Source organism: Eublepharis macularius, chromosome 7 (assembly GCF_028583425.1).
Source record: "Eublepharis macularius isolate TG4126 chromosome 7, MPM_Emac_v1.0, whole genome shotgun sequence".
In the NCBI taxonomy this organism is placed as follows: domain Eukaryota; kingdom Metazoa; phylum Chordata; class Lepidosauria; order Squamata; family Eublepharidae; genus Eublepharis; species Eublepharis macularius.
In genome coordinates this window covers 122,111,725-122,128,131 of record NC_072796.1, presented here as the reverse complement: position 1 = coordinate 122,128,131, position 16,407 = coordinate 122,111,725, and the positions used below count along the sequence as shown (strand labels likewise).

The 16,407-nt window shown below is 41.4% G+C and overlaps 1 protein-coding gene across 1 annotated transcript in view; it reads left to right on the top strand.

Annotated features, from left to right (window-relative positions):
- The window catches only part of EIF3H (eukaryotic translation initiation factor 3 subunit H), a 75,352-nt gene that overhangs the window by 18,275 nt on the left and 40,670 nt on the right, over positions 1–16,407 (top strand). The gene's annotated exons all lie outside the window — the stretch shown is intronic.

Here is a 16,407-nt window from a genome sequence, read left to right as displayed (position 1 = left end):
TACGTATGTAAAAATCTAAAGCATACCTCTGCAATTGGAAGTGTTTTTGACTGCTTCAGAATGTATTGAAGATTCTAAATTGGTCATGCAAGAATCACAAAAGAGCCAAAGGGGTCATCCATTGCTGCTCCCATTTACAGCAGGGAGTTAGTTTGTGTGAAAGTAACTATTTTGAGATTTCTGAAGTCTAATTTCTGAAAAGTCCACGTTTCTTTCACAGTTCAAAGGTTTCGGGGTTATGTCTTCTTCCCATTACTAAATGGTTAAGGATGACATCTAGCATTGGGGATGGTTTGTGTGCATGCTTACGCTCTGAGAAGACCAGTGTGCCTGGCAAGGGATGAAAGAAATGGGACAACAAGAGGGAACTGCTGTGGGGGAAAACAGCCAGCAAAGCTCTGGTTGTATGCATGGTTCTCTCTCCAGTACATGCACATCCTTGCTTTGTATCCTGGCCTTTATCCAAATGGTCTGGGTAATGTTCAGACTGCTTGATAAGTTGTAACTTTGTCAAACTGATCTTTGCATAGCAGGATTTGCATCCAGGGACATCTTAGAGACCAAAAGCATTTTCAGGGTGTAAGCTTTTGAGAGCCAGAGCTCTCTTTTTCAGGTAGCTTATACCCTGAAAATCTTGTCGGTCTCGTAAGGTGCCCCTGGACTGAAATCCTGCTGTTCTACTCCAGACCAACACGGCTACCTCCTTAAAATAATGATATTTGCATAGCTATAGCAGAATTGATGTCCACACAGGAAAGGCTTAAAGCAATCGGGGTTCTTGATGTTGGATTCTTCGTCATCTAGTTATTTACAATACTGGATTATGCCGACGAGGTAGCAGCTGAATTGCTGACGTTTCTTCAGACTTTCACAGCACTTGTCAGTTGCAGAGGCAGGGGAAGAGGTGGTGTATAATGCAGCAACGACCTAATGCTTGTGTGTGTATGTGTAAGGGAAGTAAGCAAGGATGCTCAAGAATACAAACTGTAAAGAAGATGCCAATTTTTATGATGGAATTTTTGTGCATGTTATTCGTACTGCCCTTCTGAGAGAGTGAGCAGCGAGGTTTGGGCATAAATTGAGATTAATGTTCACGGGAACAAAATCCTTCTGTTCAATTTGATACTTTTTTTAAGGAACTGTACTGTCATAACTAATATCTGTGAGAAATGAATCGGCTACTAGTTCTTGGTTAATCAGGACATGGGCAACGCAGTCCAAGTCTCTGAGCCAATTTTTGGTTATTAAGGGAATATTTAATAGGTTCAAAGCTTTGGAAAATTGCTAGTAGAAACGAGTCGGCCTGAAAGCACGCCCTTCCCTTTCCTCCTCCCGCACAAGAGGCCACAACTCAAAGGGAAAATAGTTCATCTTCTCTTCAAATTCTACATGAGATGTGCTACTGTCAACTAGACAATGGACTGTCAACCTGTAAATGGCATTTCTCTGATGGAAAAAGTTAAGTGTATTCTTGTTCAACAGTTACCACGTTGTGCCAGTCGCTTAACACCGTCTTTCTGTCACGCTGTCGTAAAGGGCCCCCCGTTTATGAACAGCACGTTATGAACAGAGCAGAGCGTCAGCTTTTCTGAATAAGTTCGTCACTGTCTTGGAATAGAATGCCGTTCTTTCTCCGTCAGATGTTATTCCAGCCTTGAAGCATTTGCTGTGGAACATGCTGCAGCATCTAGCCCAGAGAAGCTGTTGGGCTCTTCAGATGGAATGAGAGAATTCTCCTAACTTTGCAGTTCTACTACCTAGGTTTTTGTGGAAAAGTTTGAAGGCCACGAAGGCCTTTATCTATAATTCTTAGCGGCAAGCAGGGCTCATTTTGAGGGGGAACGTGCAGGAACTCATTTCTGGCAGTTCCCCAAAGAGGTCACATGACAGGTGGCCCCGCCCACCCGACTCAGCCATTTTGGGTCCGTTTCGGCCTGGATTGGGGCCAGAACGGCCCGGACCGGGCCTCTGACAGGTGGTGGATCACTCTCCTGCTCAGCGGCCCAATCCTGACCATTTTGGGCCCCTTTTCAGCCATTTTCAGCCCCTTTTTGTCATTTTGGGCCCAATTTTGGCCCTGAATGGCCAAGATTAGGTCCAAAACAGCCAGGATAGGTGATGTCAGGGGGTGTGGCATATGCAAATCAGTTATGCCAATGAAACACTTCTGGTGCTGTCAAGGGGCATGGCATATGCTAATGAGTTATGCTAATGAGTTCCTCTGGCGCTAAATGACCCTTGGTGGTAAGGTATATGTCCCTTTCCTCTTCTAACATGAAATTTGGGGGACAAAGGGGGAAGGCATCGGGTTGGAAAAATGTCAGGTTAGGTGAGTTGACCCAGTTGGTTCGGTAGCCTTGGTGGTCACATGACCAATGCCTTTTGATTTTCTCTTCTTTTGCAACAGTCGCCTGAGGTTCATTAGACAATGGTATACAGTAGGGCAATTTAAAATTAGCTCTTGTGTTTATATCTTGCTTTTGCATCTGTGTGTGATGGACGTCAGAGCAGATTACTGTAACATCCACATGTGTGTAATGGGACAAAATAGCAGACTGACTCCTCCAAATGAATCAACCAGTACCAACATTTTTGAAAACGTTCCTAAATGAGTGTGGCCATTACCACCTTACTATAAACAGGAAATGTGTAGCATCTTAAAGACTAACGATGTTTTATCCTAGCTTAAGCTTGTGTGGACTACAGCCTGTGTATCTAATGTAGCAGGCTGCAGTCCACATCAGTTTATGCTGTGATAAAAAAAGTCTTGTTTGTCCTTAAGGTGCCATGAGGCGCTCATTAATTTTTGCTGCAGCAGACTCTAAAATTATTTCTATAAATAGAAAGGGCAAAACTCTGGCAGAACCTCTCAGGAAAGCAATCCTGTTGTTGTGACACAACTGAAAGTGCTCCACTAAACAGTAGTCTGTGTCAATTTGCAACCTAGAGCAGGCCGTTGCTCCCCTGATCTCAAAGCTTTTGTGATGCTCTCAGTTACATGCATTCAGATTATTAAGAGATGTTTTTTTATGAAGCTGGGTTGCGTTCCATGACTCCACTCAACAAAGTGTGTGTGAGTGAACGAGAGAGGGCGGGGGGGGGGGGGAGGGTCTTCCGCTACTTAGCTGGGCCTATGGGTGGGACAGAACCTCCGATCAGTAATTCAGGAAACTTGCTCCTGGATTTTGTCTTCAGTGACCCAAGTGGTTGCTCACCAACTTCTACAAGTTCTTGTAAATTGCAGTAGACTGTATTAGTGAAGGTAGACCTCTCAGTAGCTTGAATGTATTTTTCAGTCTGGATCCATGGATCTGTTCTGCCAGTGGTGGTGGATTCCTCCAGCTCAAGCTACCTACCTTGATGCAAAAGGCTGATGGAAGAGCCTGTTGTACTGTCATAGTCTTTTTGAACCAGAGGAAAGAACCACTGTTAGCAGCACAGATCCAAAGGATCCAGTCCTTCAGGGGTTATACCTGGGGGCTGGAAATAACAGGAGAGGGAACAGCTGTTGTCTTGGTGCCTGATAGTGAACTTCTGGAGGCTTCTGACTGATCACTTTGGAAACGATGTTTTTATGATAATGGCGCCTATTCCATTTTTCCTTCCATTTTTCTCTGTGTTTCTGTGGGATGGGGGGAAGGCAAGCTATTAAATATTGCACACCAAGAAAACCGTGTTTATCAAAGGAAAATAATGCTGCGTGCCAGTTTGGTTCCGCTGCAAGGCATTTATTTCGTGGTGTGTGTGCTATGCAGGAATGATTTTTCTGATCCTCCATTTCCTTGTAATGCACAGCTGGCATGTTCTTCAAGAACTATGTTGGCAGCAGTTGGTAGGCCATGTTCTTAGTACCTTCTCTCATATACTCAGTTTATTTCCTGTGTGCATTTGAGGCAGGGAGAGTAGAGGGGTGGCTAGTGATGGCCGAGTAATGAGAGGATGGCCACCAGCCAGGTTGGGGGTTGGAGCATCGGGTGGAAGGACAGGTGCAAAACACAGAAACGGGTGGTAGAAGACTCACAGTAATACTGATCCCTTCATGCGTAAGGATTTAAAATTCTTGGAATTTATTTTAAAAAATCTGCTCTCAGTTTCTTCCGACTGAATTGATAGCAAATCCTTTAACAAGATACAGGTAGGTGAGATTTCTCTGTAGGGCATGAATGAAATGCTGATTTCAAAAAAAAAAAATTAAGTTATTGTCTCATATGCTCCTTTTAGAGTGCGCCGCCCCCCCCCCCCCAATAGGGTTTACCTGCTACATATCTGAATCTCAAGCCACAAAACAAACCTATTTCGGGCAAGGAAGCGAAGCTGTGAGAGCATCATCATGGAACTTGAGATGGGTTTTAAAAATGGGCTACTTATGAAAATCCCCATTAGAGGGCACTGTTACCCAGCTTAAAAAACAATCACTTTTCTTTTTGCCATGTAACCAGGCTTGTGTGTGCACGTTGCGGGGTGGCGGGGGATCACATTTTCATCAGCAAAAGTTCAGATACTGTTTAATACAAGCACATTCAGTAAATATAATAAAGTTCACTGATTAAATAGGATCCAGTAGTTCTCTGTCTGTCTTTTCCAGCACATTCTTTATTGGCTTTACAGCTGCAGGTGCTGAAGAATCCTGTACAGGCCATTTATACTTTTACCTCCAAGATCTTCTGCTCAGAACCCAGTGAACAATTTCTGCCACTCTGCTACACTCAGCACCTTTTCAGCTGAACTGAACCTTTTTCATGAGTAGGGAGAAGAATGTAACTTGTAATACGGCTCATCTCTGAGCGGTGTGTAAACTTTTTGCAGGGCCAAACTAGATCTTTCAGGGGACACGTGACGGTCACTGAATGCCGTGCGGCTGTCTGGTAGCATCGTTTACAAATGGGTGTGGTATCAGCTCTCTCGGAGTTTTCTGTGTCTTTGCTCCTCTTGTTGGCTACCACTTGCAGGGGGCAGAATAGAAGCAATTAGCATATAATTAGTGTAATGCATAGTGTATGAAAACAGAGTGCTGTAGTGCTGGCAAAAGTTACATTTTTACTAGGAGGAGATGCATGCCCTTTGTAAAAGGATGGTGCCCCCTCCCCCCCTTTTTTTACATTTCAAATTAGTTGGCCACGTAGCATTCAAAAGTAGACAGATCTTTATCCCAAGAACTTAAATTATACAAAAATGGAGACATTTGACTTGTACGGATTGTCAGGTGGCTCTGTCAGAGATGATTTTTTGTTGTAGAACCTCTCTCTGAGATATCCTTAAAGTGATCCGCTAATACTTCTTCACCATTGTTCTCATTTAGAGTCTGCGATGTGCTACCTAATTCTTATTTTTAGACGGAGTGGGGAATCCTGTCTGGTTGCATCAGTTTTCCTTTTCCCTATGAGTTCTACAGAGTAGGTATGTATGACAGGTGGTGGAAGTGAATAACTGTACCAGTAGAGAGAGATGAAATGTCACGAACTGACTGCTGATCGTTCGGAGCCATTCTTGTGTGGTTTTGGTATCAAATGATGGTTTACAGTTGGCAGTGGTGTTTCTACGGCTAGAAGACCGCAGTATGGCCCAGATAGGGACCACAATCCAGAACAGAGAGTGACTTAGCTCCACTTGTTCTGTGGAACGTTGCGCTTGTGTTTCTTGGGAAAAGGGGGGATTACACAAGCAGGTTGTAAGATGGCATAGGGGCTGCAGTGCAATTCTAAACAGAGTTAGCCTCCTTGTAAGTACATTGAAGTCAGTAGAGTGATGGGATTACACTATAGATCAGCTGGACCTACCTAAGCCATCATACGTTACATAAAACAGCTCTTCCTAGGTTTGTTCCCTGATGCCAGTTGCATAGAGGAAGATAATTCCTGGGTTGTGACTCATTTTTGACAAGTGACACCCACTCCAGCCTGTGTTATGTTCTGTCATTCTTGTAGCAAAAATGGGAGAGCCTTTGTCTGTTGAAGAGAGTTTCAGATGGGTAGCTGTGTTGGTCTGCAGTAGAAGAACAAGATTTTTCTATCTTAAAGACCCAGAAGATTTCCAGGGATATAAGCTTTCAAGAGTAAAGCTCCCTTCTTCACATACCTGATGTCGTCTGTTGAAAACAGAAGTTGTAAATTGTCACACACCTGTAGAATTAACCCATTCACTCCTGACCTCCTAGAGCTTTTGCGTCTGCGGTTAGGTTCCATCACAGTATATGTACGTTTTCATCTAATAACAGCCTGCAGGTCCTCCTTTCGTAGCATGCTTGTCCCAGCTAAGTTAAATTCCTACCCATTAGTTATAATTATATGACATATGAGCCTGCCGTTGTATTCCATGAGTATCCCCCCTCTGCAAACACACACTGTATAGCTTACATGACAAACAGCTGTTTGAGATTCTTTTTTTTATTTCCTGTGGCCTAAAATGTTAATGCACAACATCAACACCTTTCGATGGCTGTGGGTGTGCGTTAAAAAATAACGTGCGATTAATCTTCTGAACATGTTTTTTAAAAAGTCTTTGCTGAATTGATAGAATGAAGTTCTGGAGAGAGAGAGAAAAGACCATCGAGGGAATTTAACACTTTTTAGGAAAGTTATACAGTCCTGTAACTAGAGATAATCTAGTTGTGAAATTATTTATTTTAACATTTTGGGTCTTGCATGGGAATTGCCTGTGCGTATCAGCATTTTGAAAATGTTAACTTATTATGGCATGTTGATTTAATGAACATTTATGGCAACAAATGTGGTAAATGTTCCATTCATAATTTATTCTGATAAGTTGTGGAAAAGAACTTGGCTCTGGTTAACCCAAAATTTAAAATGTATAGTGTTTTAGCAAAATACAACTTTTTTCGTTTAGGGCAGCTGAGATAGCTTTTAAGTTGAAATATGAGGGTTAAAATTAAAATATGATGTATCAGACTAATATTAATAACTTTGCTCTTACATCCCTTTTTATTTAAACTGTGGAAATGTTAAAAGGAAAGAACCACACATTTTATATGGTTGTATTTATTTAAAAGTTAGGAACATTAAAATATCACTTTCATAGTAAAACAGAGTAGAAGTGTACTCTGATATATTATACATCGCCACATGAGGGAAATTCTAAAAAGTATTTGATTTTTCAAACTTAAGCTGTTTTATAGGAGTTGGGATTTATGAAGTGTTTAGCTAATATGCTGATCTAACATATTTTCAGATTTAACATTTCTAATGCACAGTTTAAAATGCAAAGATGAAATTCTGAAATGCTAGTTTTCTTCCCAGTGGATGATATGGATCTTACAACTTGAGCAATGACATTTCATTTAGTTGATTTTGTATGCCATCTTTTGGTTCCATCAGAATCCCTCCTTTAAAACTCATGGTAATTTAAAAACAAAGCATCTAGAAATACCTTTCTAGAATGATTCTGAAATCATAGGTCCTCTGTGCATATCAGCGAATTTCAAGGTTGAACTCCTAAGATATAGATCCTTTTTTAACTCTACAAAATGCTAGGTTTAGTATGAACTAAACTGAAATGATGAATTTCTCTAGGGTCAACAAATAAAGAGCCTAAATTAGATGATCTGCTTAGTTTTCTTCTTTTGAAAACGCTCCTTGCTTGTGCCCATTCATTTCTGCCAGTTTATTATTTCATAGTTTTTATTTATTTGGAAAGGCTGGCAGTTTCATTAGGCTTAATGCTATGGTGGTGGTGGGGAGCGGAGCAGGTTTTCTTTATTTCTTCCATGCCATAATCTCTATTTCTGGTTTATAAAAGTTGCGGGTGTTAGCCTTCCCATTTTTGTTTCACATCCTTCTCAGCCTGGTCCCCCCCCCTTTTGCATTTTTATACACATGTTGGCTTTGACTGAAGATTTAATTGCTGAAATGAAGTAATCTACACCCTGTGGGGGGTGGCTTGCTGGTTGGGGGTGTGGGTGGCGGGGTTAGGCAGAGCGGAGAGCTTCCATATTGGGTTAAACATTTTCCATTTACTTATTGTGCTGAACCTGTTGTCAATTGACTTTTGTTTGGCTTATTGAGTTTGAATACAATATTACTTTATGCCCAGAAGAAAGTTAAAATTTATAAAAGCAAAACATTCCCATTGTTGTTGTTGTCATTCATATTAATATTATTAATAATTAATATTAATGTTTAATATATTATATTAATATACTTATAATTTAAAATGCATCATGTCCATTAAAGTTAAATCTTCAAGGTTTCTTTGGAAGCTGCCAGGGTTGTAGACTTTTGTGTAAAGATCAGCTCTTCCTTTATGAGGAACAAAGATTTAAATGATGATGGCTAATGGATTTGAGTGCAGAAGAGAGCAAAACGGACTCGGTCCCAGGAAAAATAATTTGAGGAAATATAGGAGGTAAATAGTTATGGCCTGGCTAACAAGTTATAGGTGAAAGGAAATGTAAGTTATAAAACTACTCAGTAAAGGGCTCGACGCTTTAGGTTGTCGGTAAGGGAAAAATCCCAGTTGAATTGGAAAGAGAAATTAATGAACAAAGAGTGTATTAGGGAAAAGAATTCCGATGTTGTTTAAAAAAGGCTAGGGTTTTAACTTTTTTGGAACACATTTTGTGGGAGCAGCAAGGGAGCGATCCTTTAACTCTGTAGTTTCCTCTCTTTTTAGGAAACGGAATTATCCAAGAGTATTTGGTTGCCTTCCATGTGACATTGTCTTCATTTTAGTGTTCCCGATGACAGCCGTAAATCAACAAAGTAGTTCTATGCAACAAATTGTGCCTGGGAATTTGTGAGCTCCCTCTCCTCCTAGAAAATCTCTGTTTTGCCTGAAGTTGCTTCATTCAGTAGGGGCAGACCTCCTCATTTTTAACTGTTGTATAGAAGAGAGAATTTTGTACTGCTCCTTCTCATGCCCACCACGATAATGGTCAATAATTATGACTAAATTGAGACCAACAAATGGATGTCTGTGAACGAATGAATTAAATTGTAATTGAATATATTTGGATAGTTCATACAATCAGATTATGGAGGCAGGTAAATGCCAGCATTTAATATAGTTAGCAGTATGTCAGAGGTAAATCAAACATCAGCTTATGACGTCTGCCTTGATTGTGCAAAATGGTTAGTCGGACAGCTTGGCTATGAAATCCCTTATGCCTGCTAATGGCTTTCATTGCACGATTTTTGATGTTACCATGTTTATATTAGATAACAATTTCCTTTCCTTTTGCTCAACACAGCACGATTTATACATGTTATAATTATATGCCATGACATTGGTATTAAAGTGCTTTGAACCAGGGCTTTAAAAATCCTCTTAATTCTTGACCATTTTTATCACATTCCTAGTTGCCTGTGCACAGCCAGCTACATGTTGGTTTATTGAATTTATTCAAGATCTTTGGGTAAAGGAGCTTATTAGTAAAGGCAAGGAGAAGAATGCATGTTTGTTTAAATCAACGGGTGAAATCAACAGCAGCCCATACATGGGCTTTCTCTGTGGTGGCCCTTACCCTGTAGAACGACCTGACCTGCCTGAGGAGGTCAGGAGAGCCCCCATTCTTCTGCCTTTCCACAAACAATGCAAAACCAAACTATTCAAAAAGGCTTTTTACTCAAATGGGAGGGCTGTATGGTAGGAATGGGGTCTCAGATGCTTCACTATTGAGTTAGGGATCATAGACTTCATCACTATATTGCCTTACATATTATCTGTTGCTTTAAATATGTACTCCTATGTACCACCTGTGCTCCATGTTGTCTAATGTCAGTCCTAGAATTCATTATGTTCTGTTTCAGTATTTTTTCTACTGTATATTGGATTCTTGCTAATGCTATGTATTTTAAACTTGTGTCTGTTTACCCTATGGCATTGTTTGTGGAAATGTCCTTGATACTGGATTGAAATGTACTTGATACTGATTGTACTAATCTCATACTGGGTAATCCACCTTGAGTCTCAGTGAGAAAGGTGGACTATAGATAGATAGATAGATTAGATGGATGGATGGATGGATGGATGGATGGATGGATGGATGGATGGATGGGTAGCTGGATGTTGCCGCCTTATTCTGTTGCTTTAATAAGAATTGAAACACCTATTCAACCTTAAATCACCATTGTGGGCCAGTGCCACCTTGGAAAAGGCCCCATAAGGTGAAGACTTGAGGCTTAGAGATGGGTAGGGCAGTGGCGTGAGCAGTAAAGCACTGACTTTGCATACGTGACTTCCTAGGTTCAATCCCTGGTTAAAAAGAGCAAGTGACAGCTGATGTGAAAGGCCTCTACCTCAGACCCTGGATGGCCAATGCTGGTCAGAATAGACTGAAATGACCTTGAGAGACCAGTGGTATGATTAGCATAAAGTGCCTTCAAGTGTTAGATATAGGAATAACATTCGGGCAGTAAACATTTACAACAGAGTCATTATTTGAAGCTTTTATTATATTTAAACATATTTACAGTCTACTAAATCTTATAAACCCACTGGCACTTCTGATGTCAGTCTTTGTACACCGTCAAAAAACTGCTTTTGAAAGTTGTGCGGGCCGTCACAAACTGCTTTTGATACTTTGCGGGGACTCAAAATTAGAAGTGGATGCTCTCGGGCCACACATGGGAATGCTTTAGATCCTATCCACAATATATTTAAGAACTTTAATTTTGGCAGAATTTGAAAATGTGAACTTTATCTCAGTAAGCTGTAGGGATGAAATTCAGAAGATGTTGTTTTTCAAGAGGAACTAAAAAGCTTTGTGGGCTGTGAGCCTCCTTTTCGTCTGCCGCATTTCTTATTGTGCAAGGGGCTTCTATGTCAAGGTGATGTTACCATACCTAGCAGTGAGAGATTGCAGTATAGTATAGGAAGATGAAAGGTGCACCTGGCTCGTATTTTAAAAAAAGGAGGGGATCTATTTCAGAGTTTACTAAGATGCTTTCATCCTAAAAAATAATAATAATTCCTTAAATTGCAGCATGTGTATCATTTGGAGCATAAACTAGTCCTTTCATACAGTCTGAAAACAGTGTTTTGACATTGCCTGTTTTATTGGGTGCCTGCACTTTGTAGCTGCTATTTTCTATCTCTTTTCCTTCCCCCAACACTCTTTAGGAATTACTAGTAAACCTTTGGAGTCTAGAGATGTAGCAGAAGTAAAAAATTTTAGGAAGGCTGATGTTAAAATATATGCTGTTGTAAAGGCCACCACCACATTTGACACTTGGGTCTCTAGCAGGTTTAATCGGAGGGATCAGCACAGCATCGTGCTTCATTCGAAGTACTCGAGAGGCTTGCTTGTAGGACAGATTTATTTGGGGCTTTAATATTTATTAGTGTTTATGGCGGTTCAAGCTGGGAATATTACGTTATGGGACCCACGCTCACTGCACAAGATTTTGGTCTCTTGACTCGGATGCCAGCTGTTACCGAGACAGCAGTTTTACACCAGAAGGTGTTAAAAGTATGGAACACAGTTGTGTAAACGAGCCTGAGATGTCCAGCCTTGAAGCACTTCAGGAGAATTATTAATGCTTTCAAATTTTCTGAATAGTTGTTCCTGTTGTTTTAACGTCTGCAAATAGAGTAAATTTGGTTGATATGGGAGAGGGCTGACTGTCCATTCTGAGATGCTTATCTGTGGCCTCCCAAGATGCAGGCGACTTTCAAGGGAAATGAACCATGAAAACTTGGCTGATCTTGGTCAGTTGTGTGTTTGTTTAAAATACTGATAACCCACCTTTCTCAGAAGATACTCAGAAGGCAAATTGTAATACAGCCCAAACAATAAAATTTGCATTTATTACTAAAATAGCTGTAACTCCCACTTCCCATGGGGGTTCAAGGCAATAAAATCATCAAAATCTCAAGCAGTTATAGCCTAGCCGAAACATTCAGGGCCCCCTCAACTATTTTCTTAAACAGAACAGGACTCTGGAGAAATGCCATTTAAATTTCCTCATTTTTGCAGTCCCTCACTAAATTCAACTTTCCTCAAGCCAAAGGAGACCTCCAATTTAAGTGGCTTTTCCATTGGAGCCACTGAAGTTGGAGGGAATTCTCCTTAGATTGGAGAAAGACTTGGGAACTTTGGTCAGTGGAGTGGTAGGTCACGGGTAGGATCTATCCCACCAAGGGGGCAGTCTATACTTCTACTGGGAGCTTCTTCTAGAATACTGGAGCAGTTACGTAGAATGCTTGGAAATGGGGTGAGTGTACTCACCTCACCTCTCTTGCTAAAGGAACCGCTGGAAGAAATTGGTAAGAGGGTATAAGTTTTGGGAAAATACTGGGAAAATTATCTTCAGTGTTCTGCAAGTTATTCAGCCTTAGTTCTTCATCTGTCAAATGGCATCATGCCGGCCTTCCCCATTTGGTTATTTTTTAAATCTGCAAGACTAAGCACAGTTTTAAAAAGAAAAAGACTAGAGAGAGAGTTTAACACACACACCCCCCACACAGTGGTACCCTCAATGGTATTTGAGTACCATATATGTAAATGAACATTGTAGCTCCCCCTCCCCCTGTGTGTGTGTAATCTTTTCCGGCTGGGGCTGTTAGTGAGAGGTGCTAAACCTGACTGAAATAATAGTTGGGAGTCAAGTAAATCAGTTATAAAGATTCCTTCTGAACGCTGGATGCCGCTCCCGAAACTCTGTGTACCGCCTCAAGATTACCCTCTCAAGAAACAGTCTTGAAAATGGAGGTCTTGTTATTTGTAGAGTTTTGAAGATGGTTCGTCCTTGGGTGTAGCACCATGCTTGGTTGAAGGAAAAAAATAAACCACAAAAATCCCAGCAAGGAGAAGCTGAATCAGTAAACCTGGCATTTCTTGGCTGCTTCTTTCATTTTTTCTTCTTCTTGGTTTCCAGTTTTTGCCTTGTTCTCCACACTTAAAAAATAAAACTTGTTGATCACATATATAATGCCAACAGTGCATGTGTAACTCTTCAGACAAACACGGGAATTATTAAATGTCACGTTATTTTGGGATTTAGGAAGCTCTCTGAAAGTAATAAAACAGAAAAGAGTCCAGTAGCACCTTTAAGACTAACCAACTTTACTGTGGCATAAGCTTTCGAGAACCACAGTTCTCTTCGTCAGATGCATCTGATGAAGAGAACTGTGGTTCTCGAAAGCTTATGCTACATTAAAGTTGGTTAGTCTTAAAGGTCCTACTGGACTCTTTTCTGTTTTGCTACTACAGACTAACACGGCTAACTCCTCTGGATCTCTGAAAGTGATGGTGGTGACAGATTATGGAGATGGTTGAGAAATTAATTTCCAATAGCTAGAACAGGCGTCTGCATTCTGCAATCTTTTATAAAAAAAAGAGCCGACTACATCCTCACTCAGAGCAAGAGATTTAACAAACAGCCAGTATAAGAGTTCATTTGCGAAATGGAAACTATATAGTTTAACATTGTTGATAGTTGACATGTTGATTAATGATAAAGCTTCCATTGGTGGTTGCATGTCCTTTATTAGGAAGTGGCACCCATGTGGTCGCACAGTAAATAACACATTTTCACAGGGGCACCCTGTGTGGTTGTTTCAGTGTACTGGCATAAATCTGCGCACCGTTCCCACTTGGATTACTGGCAGCTGTTCATTTCTGTAAAGTCATCTCGAAGAAGTCCTTTAGTCCCATTGTTCCTGCCATTCCCTTCACTTATTGGCTGTTCTAACACCCCCACCTACCCTTCCAAAATAGTTCAGCAAATTTCTCTCCCTTTCTCTCATTTTCTCTCCCTTTCTCCCTCAGGCCATATTTGATTCTATACCGAGCCAGATTTTACTCTAGAGCCAAAAGTTGCAGACTGCTGTGCTAGGAACAGGATACAATTAAGGGTGTTGCCTTACAGGGCTTGTTGACAAAATAATCCCCAACCCACAGTGAAACTTGAACACTCTCTGTCCACCCACCCTTTCAAATCTGGTATCTCAGAAATCATATACGGGTAGGGCTGAGTAAATTATGCAAAGATTCAAGCGCTGCTTGATCCGTTGAAGTTTCCCTTGTCAAAAGAAGCCCTGGTCATAAGGACTTTTGTGTAGGAATAAGCTTGATGAAGCTACTTTCCTCCGTGGACCCTCATTTCCTGTGTTGCAATGTGCAGAAGCCATCGCTGGGCAAGGCATTTGTGTTCTACTGGACTGTTCTGGTCTGCCCATAGTCACACTGGTCTCCTTGCTTGTTTGCATGGCTATCACACCCTGCTTGTGCATGCTCTCGTACCATGATTTCAAGATAAGGAGAGACCTACTGGATCAGACCAGTGGTCCATCTGGTCCAGCTTCCTGTCTTACACAGTAGCCAGCCTGTCACTCTGAAGGGCCAACTACAGGGCAAAGAGACTGAGGCCATTCCCTGACGTTGCCTTCTGGCACTGATACTCGGAGGTTACCTGCCTCCGAACGTGGAGATTCTCTTTGGTCACCATGGCTGGTAGCTGTTGAGAGACCTGTCCTGTGTGAATCTGTCTAATCCCTTTTAAAGTGTATGTAGACATCCTCTGGCAGAGATGCTGCCACCTAGAATGGAGGAAAGACTGCATTTCTCAAAAATCCCTGGACCATTATGGATCTCCTAGTGTTGAACATGGCATGCTCCTATCTGTGCATCCGCTAACACTGAAAAATTTCTCTCACCTGTGTGATGGTCATATTTTACACAGAAGCGTCTGTGATTGACTCAAAAGTTGTGATTATTGATGTCTGTAAACAGTTTGTTTGAGCGAGTTTGATTTTCTGAGTCGTTTTTTCATTTGTTTGGCTAAAGGAAAAGTGTGAGCAAGCAAGCTCATTTAAAATACAGCTGAAAACTGAAGGCCAGGCCTGCTCTCCTATATTTTTCTTTTATCATCCGGTGGCTATCTAAAACTGCAAGCCCAACGAAAGGTGTGTGTGGGGGGGAAGGGAAATAACAGACCACCTTTATGTGGAATTTATAGAACAGGTCTTGCAACAAAGTTAGCATTTTTTGTGCGGCTTTGGAAGGGGGAGGGGAAGAGACACGTCACCTCACACAAAACTCCTGGCAAGCTTGAATCATCTGGAACCTCCCGAGAAACTAGTTTTAGACGTTTGTTAATAGTGAATAAAGCAAATTCAGAGTGGTTTCTGTGGTTTTGCCAGCAGTGGCAAAAGGTCTGACTTCTAAAATAGATTTTTCTCCCCCTTAAGTTTTTCCTGGACAAAGCCGATTTATCAGAGAGCTCCAGAAAACACATGTAGGGTTATAACTAGAGGAATTAATAGCAGAAATCTCCTTCTGCTGACACCAGGCAATCTATTAAACAGAGCAATTGAAGTAATGAGTACCATGTATGATAAGCTACAGCCACCTGGGTTTTATTAGGCTGCCTTCTACTTTGATCACAATATTATTTCAAGACTTGTCTGCGTTAAACCGCTATGATTCCTTGTCATCTTCGTGATTTAGACCTCAGTTTGATATAATACAACGGAGGCTTGTGAAAATGAAGATGGATTTTTTAAAAAGAAATTCCAAAGTTCCGTTCTGAAGAGGCGCAGATTCAACAGTGTGCCTAACCATAGGACAAAGAAACTTACTAGCACAGGAAAACTTGCATGTGCTCATTCTGGTGGAGTCACCTAGCTGAGTTCTGCATTCTTTTCTAGTTTCTGTTCTTCCTTGCCTCTGTGTGCCTTATGCCCCTTCGAGAAGGAAAGAAATATTAATGTTCTTGTAAAGGTGCAAAAAAAAAGAAGGCACCCTGAATGATCAAGGTGTTAGAGCACTTTTCCTGTAAGACTTTTTGGTTTTGGTTTAGAAAGGAAAAACAGAGAAGGGGGGCATGATAGAGGTTTAAAAATTATGCAAGCTGTGGATGAATTAGGGCTCCCTGCCTGCCCTTCTCTCCCTCATTAGCCTTGGGGTCAAGGCTACATGAACCATTGGTCTGTCAAGCTCAGTTTTGCTTATTCTTGACTGTCCAAGGTTGTCTTCTTTCCTTGTTTGTGGGTTTTCTCAAGGCACCTGTTTAGCTGCCGTTGTGAAATGGGATGCTGAACTAAAATGATCTAGCAAGGCTTTTATTTATTTTATTTATTTATTCAATTTATATACCGCCCATCCCCAGGGGCTCTGGGTGGTGAACAGTTAAAATCGATAAAAACAAAAACTAAAATCAATATACAAATAATAAAACAAATTAACAAGGTGCAGTGGTGGGGAGAACCTTCCCCACCCCAAAGGTGGGAGGCCGACATGGCACCGCCCCCTTCAATCACCAAACGCCTGGCGGAACAGCTCTGTCTTACAGGCCCGGCGGAACGATAATATGTCCCGCTGGGCCCGGGTTTCCATTGACAGAGCGTTCCACCAGGCTGGGGCCAGGACTGAAAAGGCCCTGGCCCTGGTTGAAGCGAGGCAGGCTTCCTTAGGGCCGGGGACCACAAGTAAATATTTATTCGCTGATCGGA